This window comes from Bidens hawaiensis, unplaced genomic scaffold, assembly GCF_021521415.1.
Source record: "Bidens hawaiensis isolate Kalapana, Puna unplaced genomic scaffold, B.hawaiensis_p1.1 tig00039445_1, whole genome shotgun sequence".
Classification (NCBI taxonomy): Eukaryota; Viridiplantae; Streptophyta; class Magnoliopsida; order Asterales; family Asteraceae; genus Bidens; species Bidens hawaiensis.
Genome location: NW_027496926.1, coordinates 93,408 through 101,754, shown reverse-complemented (window position 1 = coordinate 101,754; position 8,347 = coordinate 93,408). Strand labels below are relative to the sequence as shown.

The 8,347-nt window shown below is 36.4% G+C and overlaps 1 pseudogene across 1 annotated transcript; it reads right to left on the bottom strand.

Annotated features, from left to right (window-relative positions):
• Positions 1–7,410, bottom strand: LOC143591182 (topless-related protein 3-like; annotated as a pseudogene). The gene is made up of 23 exons (XR_013145610.1): positions 7,368–7,410; positions 7,159–7,249; positions 6,911–7,069; positions 6,662–6,834; positions 6,447–6,572; positions 5,830–5,945; positions 5,611–5,746; positions 5,408–5,517; positions 4,929–4,998; positions 4,802–4,875; positions 4,530–4,718; positions 4,159–4,286; positions 3,854–4,088; positions 2,723–2,890; positions 2,534–2,632; positions 2,305–2,457; positions 2,056–2,166; positions 1,783–1,962; positions 1,087–1,215; positions 904–999; positions 624–806; positions 351–531; positions 1–261 (listed from the first exon to the last, which is right to left on the bottom strand). The product of XR_013145610.1 is annotated as a topless-related protein 3-like (transcript).
• Positions 7,411–8,347: the final 937 nt, after the last annotated feature.

Genomic DNA, 8,347 nt, shown 5'->3' with positions numbered 1-8,347 from the left:
AACCACAAAACAATAATACTAATAAAATTATTTAAATGAGACGATATAAGTAGGTAGAATAAGTATAGTTCCCCGAAGACGACGAAAAAGAGTTTACAGCCAAAGGTATGATATTATTATATTCAGTTGTCATCAAGGCCCCATTTTCCTTGAGATTCTGATGGTTCTATTACCTTTATTGATCCATCTGTCAACCCCACTGCAAACTGGTTCTGTTCCTGTGGATGTGCAGCCACCACTAGTGGATACGGGCCTTCATTCCTGCACAAGCAATTAAACATCCCACTTCTAATTATCTTATCTATACACCGTGTATATGCAACAATAATTAACTAACTATATCTTCTTACCCGCTTGATATTGATGATGGCGGTAGATATACAGACTGCGCGTGATGCGACATCTCAGTTTTAACGTGTCAGCGTCAAACACACCAATGCTGCCATTGCAAAAAGAAGCATACACTAGCTGACTGTTGCACGAGTATGACGCATAAGATATAGGTGCTGAAAGATTGTCTTGTGGGACCCACTGCGATAGAATTTCACATCGTTTAGAAAAGCAGAATTCAAAACTATAGTAATATTAGTTCTTAACAAGTTGTTTTTCGTAGGTAAATCTACCTGGCGTATGTGTTCCATTTTGGAGGCGTCATATATAGCCAGCTGTGTTTCATGGGATACCAGTAACCGTGTCTGGTCAGTGTGAAACTGGACTCGAGTGTCACCTGTAGGTGCTTTGCCAGGTGGCAGTTGTATCTGTACCATTTTCCTCTTCTCCCATGAATCAATGCTCCAGAAACAAATCTGCATGGTAACAAAAACTCATGTAATAATAAGTTGAATAACAATAATACATATATGATTTGAAAACAAGACAGCCAAAATTGACTACAAGTCTCACATGAGCATCAGCAGCTGATGAAACCAATATTTTCAGAAGGGTAGAAAATGCAAGACCAGTTATCCTTTTCTGATGACCTCTCAGCTTTGATTTCACCTATGAAGCCAGAATCAAATAATCAATAACATTATTTTACACTAAAACAGGCAGAAAATTAGTAAAAGGAAAAAAGAAGATAATCACCTCATCGACCCGAACATTATATATGTGAATTGTGGAATCTTCCATGCCAATAGCTATAATGTTGTTATCTTGAGGATGAAATGCTAAGAATGTTGAAGCCGGCGGAGGTGGCATAAACGTTGTCATAACCTAAAAATAAAAGGTAAAATAAATATAATATTATATACGAAAACACGATTTATTTACGAGTGAGTGTTAGAGATGTAAACAAGCCGACCCGCTTGTTTGCCTACTCGATAGCAACTCGCTAAAAGCTCGAAACGAGCCTAGAGATCATTTAGTTAACTCGTTTGGGCTCGGCTCATGAGCTACTCAAGACCGGCTCGTTAAAAGCTCGAATCGAGCCGACTTTCATAACTTGAGCCTTAAAATAAGCTTGTTTAATAAAATGAGCCTGAGCCTGAGCTTGACTTGTCAAGCTGGCTTGCGAGTGGCCTAAACAAGCCTGTTATTTTGATAATTTTTATTCAATGTATTGTATATTAAATGCATATCTATAATAATATCCATTATATATAAAATTATGAAAAAAATAACTTTATAATATGTATTATGTTATATATAATCATTATAAATAAAAAAAACTATAAAAATATTTCGAAATGTATATATAAGTAATTAGTAAATAATAAACGAGCCTAGCCGAGTTAAAGCTCGGCTCGTTTGCACCCCTATGTACCACAGTAATGAGTATACCTTAAAAGTCATCATGTTGAACAATGAAATTTTTCCACCTGCAGCTGACATCACATACGAATCATTCTTTGACAGAGCTATGCATGGAACAGCTTCTTCAAGATTGACACCTGTCACATCATTTGTCATAACAAGACCACTGTTTGGTTGCCAATGCTGAGGAGTTACATTGGCAGTGGCCTTTAAACATCATCCACTTCAGAACTTAATAACCATTAAATCTAAATAAAGAAATAAAATATAACAAAATTATCAATGGTGTAGGGCCTATACTTTCCCAGTTGGATTTTGCTCAGTCCGGGCCCACTTCCATAACCGCTGAATACCATTTGATCCAAGGGCCACGATTCCAACTCCAGAATTTGTATAAAGAAGCCGGGCTACCTGCATATAAATATCGTGTTCAGCATCAAGCAACAAAATTGATAGGTGCCAATGTGTGACGAGTCAAACAAGTAAAGTCAACATCTAGATAAAAAGAAAACGGGCCAAATGGGCTGAACAGGTCCATGGTAGGCATACCCTGTTGGAGGCTTCTGCACTGTCAGGCATAGTAACTAGGCGACACTGGGCAGCATCTACAATTTCGGTCAGCTGCCCGGGTTTTATCTTATCATTAACATCTTCCAGATTTCTTGGCTTTTCCAAGCTTGGACCAACAGAGTCAACACCATTCTAAATACAAGATGAGTACAATCAGCTATTAAACAGAATTATTTATTTATTTTAAAGCATAGTATAACAGACTCACGAGAAAGTTGGAGGGTCTAACGGGTGAACTTTTCTCCACTTTACAGCTAACTGAACTGGGATTAGCCATAGAAGAAGAGCTAGGCATCTGGATCTGCATCTGATGCATAGAATACAAAGCAGTTATAGATACTACAATTGTTGGTTAAAAAAAAGGGTTAAAAGTCAACCACTTTAACAGAAAGAAGACCTTGATTGCAGGGGGTTCAATTGATGATTTTGATGGTTCAAATGATGGGGGTTCGGTGGCTCTTAATGATCTCATACCAGCAGCATTTGCAAGAATCTTGATCCCGTTGTCAGCTGTAGCAACAGCAAGAAGATTCCCTTCTTTGTTGAACCTCAAGCGTGGAAATATCTGAAACAATCAGTTAAATATGTGAATTAGAGAAGGTGATTTCAATCTGTTTACTTACAAAAAAGGAAAAAAGGGTCAATTTGGCTTATGTTTTATCTCTAAAAGATCAAACATGGATTTTCTTTTTTTAAATATTCGAAAAGATGATTCAAATGGGTTGAACGAATCAAAAGTCTCCAAAAGTTTCCTTTTGATGCATAAAGCTTCCCAGATCACTTTCTTACAGATATCATATTATTATTATTAAACCATACCCCCCCCCCCCCCCTTAAAGTTCATTAATTGCATATTTACCTAACCCAAAACCAAAATCGCATATATCCCCTACCTTAATAAAAAAAAAATATATCAAATTTACGGTATTTACCCATTTTTGATATATTTAACATCCTACGAATGACTATTTTACCCTTAGCTTTACCGAAACTTTGAAATTTCCCAAATTTTCATATTTATTCATATCTAACTATCTTTTTATCCTTTTTACATTTTTTTGTTTTTTTTCCTTTTTTGTGCTTCTCGAGTGTGTTTTTCTAAATCTCTTTTTCTTTGGTTTTTACTAAGTTATTTTATTTTTATTTATTTATTTCTTTTTATTTTTTGTGTTTTTTCATTGTCAGCTTGCCAAGAGAGAAGAGTCAGCTGTGTATTTTTGAAGAGAATGTGAACAGTCACTTCATCTGATCGGTTGTGTATTTTCAAAAGGGTATTTCATTTTGTCATTTTGTAAAATTTCAATAAGGGGATATATGCAATTTTAGTTTTGGGTTTGGGTAAATATATGCAATTAGTGAAGTTTACATGGAGATATATGCAATTCTCCCATTGTTAAAATAACATGATTATGTAATCAGAATAAAGAATTTTGACAAAAATGTAATTCCATTCAACATGACCCGTTACACGGACCACCCCCGCCCAATTTACCACCTCAAAGTTTGAAAAATAAGAATATATACTAACCGGGAGTCCGCCATCAGCATCTGTACTAGTGAGCATATTGATGCTATCCATATCCCAGAACTTTATTTGATTTTCTTCACCAACTGCCAAAAAGTGGTTCTGAGTTGTGTCAAAATGTGCAACTCCACTTAACTTCTTTCTGAACCCAGCATAAGTTTTCTTAAGTGCTCCTTCACTTTCATTCCATTCAACAAGAAATGACTCCCCTTCTTTGCTTGTTCCACAAGAAAACAATCTAAAACAAAGCACTATATGTTTATAAACATATTCATTTATACTGTTTCTATAAAATTTGATAAACTTACCGACTGCCATCAGCGCTGTAAAGCATAGTGGTGCATCCATGACCAGGAGCAGCATAGTCAACTCTAGATCCCATGTTGTCATAGAGCCATGCCTTAATCTTACCATCAATTGCAGTTGAAAATATGAACTGAAAGTTACACAAAATCACACTTTAAATAGAAATGCAATGCACTAAACCAAGTATAAATACAACGCAAGTGACCAATTGACAATACACCGAACTCTACTGCCTTTTGTTTCTAGCTCTCTTTATCTATTTTTCAAATCTCAAAGAGTCAAAGATGAGGTACAAAACTACAAATCCATTACTTTTGATTTTCTTTACTGCTTTTAATTTTCTTTATTTGACTATGTGTATTTATATACAAACCTGAATAGTCTCTTTCTGATGAGGGCATATAGAGTAAACAGGTGCTTCATGTCCTTCAAAATTAAATAGCTTCCGCCCGGTTAAATCCCACACCTTTATTAACTTATCATCCCCACAAGTAACAACACAAAGCTGTTTGTTTGGATGAGAAAATGCCGGATCATTCACTCCACCAACATGAGCATCAATCTGCATGAAGATGAAGAATAATGTGGTTTAAAAGCGTAAAATTCACATGTTTCTTGTTGAATAAGCAAAATTAATCAACTCACCTCTACTTGCTGGCGTAAATCATTTGGTGCAGCATAAGCATACAAATGGATTAAATGCTTATTAAAAGCAGCACCTGCGACATCCTCAAGAGTCCAATTTTAGGAAAAAGAACAAAAACGTACCTACTGATAATATTTCCATCTGGGCTCCACCTAACACGGTTAACAGAAATTTGTGCATCCTTTACAAACGATGCCTGTAAAATTATTATGACACTGAGAGTAACTAAGCATGTATGAGATTCAGTTATAGTGAAGAGAGTAGAGGGAGAAAATTGGTGATTTATTAGTTGTGTTTGTTGTGTTACGAAAAACTAAAGACTAGATAGACATATAGCTAAGAGCTACAGCCTACAACTTTGTTAGTTAGACCTAACTAACTCATATAACTCAAGTCAACCTAAGTCCTACAAAGTACAATGCAATAATACTAACTCACCACACTCTTAGAGAATTTCAATAACAAGGCATGAGGTGTTGCATCTTATGCCAATTTGCACACAATCTTTGATAAATTACACCTCTCAGAAGTTAACTGATTATAACTAAATAACATGCAAGACACGAGAAATGGTTTTCAGATAATTATGTAAATAATAGCCAGACCTGAAAGGACAATGAACAAGATGTCATATCCCATATTTTGAAAGGTTTTGATGCCAGTTTTTCACGTGACCCAGCTTCCCAAAGAGTGATTTCACCATTGACAGATCCAACTACAGGATTCAAATCAAAAGAAAGCAATATATATGATTATGGAATCAATATTCTACAAATCATAAGTCAAAGATCATTGATAGAATATATACCAAGCAGCAGTGTTTGGTGAGTAGGATGAAAATCCATGCTTGTGACAGTGGATCCTTGATGCATGCTGAATGCTACTGTCCTTGGCAAATCCTCAACTGACCAGAGAACTTGTTGTCTTGCAGGTTGGTAAGTAACCTTAAAAAGTCCACCAAAATGCTAATAAATTTCATGGAAATTTATGTATGAACATGTAAAATGCAAATATTGATTAATGCTACCTCTTCTACAGGCTGTGCAGGGCGTAAGCGTTTCATTAACTGTTCATGATCAGCATTCTGATAATCAGCCATACCAAGTGTAGCAAGAGGTGTTGCAGGACGTTTTAAAAAGGATACTGGATAACATATAATAATTGCCAAGTTAATTACCATACGCTAGCCCTGCTTGCGGTGCGCACATATGATGTATATACGTGTGAACCCTCGGGTGGGCAAAAGTGAAATTGCACTAATTTTGACGTTATTTTACTAATCCCGTGAAAATAACGTTAAAAGTGACGGACGGTTAATCAGGCATCATGTAGTGGCGTTGATAGCCGAAAGACAAGGGTACATGCACCGATCAGCCGGTGTCCCGATGATTGAGTGCTATGTGCCTTATGTCCAAGGCTTGATGCAAAACTACTATCGACCCGGGGGTCTCACCGGAAGCAGCCTCTCTATCCTTATGGGGTAGAGGTAAGGCTGTCTACATCTTACCCTCCTCAGACCCTACTATAGCTTTGCTATTGGTGGGATATACTAAGTACGATGATGATGATGATGATGATGATGATGATTAATTACCATACGCATGCGTGTGTGGAGCCTTACTTAAGTTGAAATTGAAACCTAACCTTGATTTGGTGGACCAGCTAATGATGATGCAGAAACAACACCTGCCTGAACAGACGAAGAAGCAGCAGCATTTGCCATCCACCCTGCTAACGCATTAGCATTTGCAGTGGCTGCAGCGGAAAAGGCTGCAACAGAATAATATTTAAAAAGTTCATTAGAATTTAGAAATTAAATGAGAGAAATGTGAATATTGATTAAAAAGGGTAGCATACACCATGTGCTCCAAGTGAAGTATAAGCCATAGGTTTTGTGACCGCACCAGGTGGAAGATTGACCGGTGTAGGCACAATGGTGCCATTTGGAGGTGTGCATGTATGATCTGCAAATAGAGTCTTGATATCTGGATTTGGCCTTGGATTCTTACACAACTGGTGCTGCCAATTTAAACTAGAAACACCAAAATACCATCAATTATATTCCAGTTTAAAAAGATTAGAAATACATAATAAAATAGAGGTTTTACCTTTGGTTAATCAGAGTCCTCAATCTTGATGACTTTAAGGTAGGGAAAACAAGCTTCTCACGAAAAAGGGGTTTTGCTTCTATTAGCTTTTTAAGCTCAACCAACATAATGCTACGTGCTGTTTTAGTATCACCATACTTAGACAGCTGCTCATTTTCCCTAAATAATATAGAAAGTTGAGTAAGAAAAAGAACAAGACAAATCGTAACAAGTACACACACAACTTGAGGCAAAAACGAGCGAATTACCTAAAATTTGTAAGAGTCAACAGCTGTGTAATCTCCTTGTATAGATCCTCATTAAATACTTTCAAATCATTTACCAGTATCCTTATCCTGCCTGACAGAGTCCATTACACATAAATCAGATGATGATATTGAGGTTTGGATAGAAAGTATCAAGTGCTTCAAGATACTTCTGTTTCCTTCTGATTTCAAAGAAAATCTTCATGGAGTACCTGTTGTCGTCAACCAGACAGATACTTTTCTACTTCGTCCCATTCACCGGCGTGAACTTTCTCCTTAAAGAAAAAGCCAGCAGAGTATACCTGTGCACGGCCTCCTTAAACTTCGAGAAACTGGAGTATGCTCGACTCAGCGACGACATTCGAAGCTAGGGTTTTGTCTCTGTGTGATGGTACTTGATCTTCGATGCGGTTTTTGCCAGAAAGACTCTTCCGCCTTTATCTACTGTCTTATCACTTTCATAAGTTCAGCTGCTTATCAGATAAGTGGGGCTGCTTATGGACTTCAAATGGCTGATTAGAATTGGTTTGGAGTGGGCTTCAGTTACGGGAGGGTAGGGGTTATTTTCTTCATTTTTAATTTGTTAAATGGAAGTGTCGCTTTCGTGTGGCGTGGGTTCTCGTGGGATTTTGGGTTGTTGGACGAGATGATGATATTTTGGGGGGCGGGTGTGGTGAAGTGGTACTACATTCATGCTTTCTAGATAAGTGGGGCCAACCTGATTTTTCCTTTTAGTTTAAATTTTGCATTCTATCCTTTTTTTTTCCTCTTCTTTTTTTAAATATAAGGTTTGCTGTTGATAAGAATTTCAACCAAGTAATTTAAAAATAACATTTAGGGTCATAAGCCCACCTCTCATCCTAGTTTATATAATTACATTACAAAATATTGAATTTTTTTCTTTATCAATTAAATAATGCTTTTTTATACATTTATAATTATAGTTTTTCTTTCTTCACTCTATAATTTACAAAAAATCATTACATTTTCTCTCTTCACCCTATAATTTACACTCACAACCATTCAAAACCTCACCCTACAATTTACAAACTCTCCTCATATGATTGTAGAGAATGAGTTGGGAATGCTCTAACATCACTATTCATAATATGTTAGACATGACTAACTAAGTTTACAGCATCAAGAGCTAGGAAACGAAAGTATCAAATGTAATGGTATAAATATATGTTGG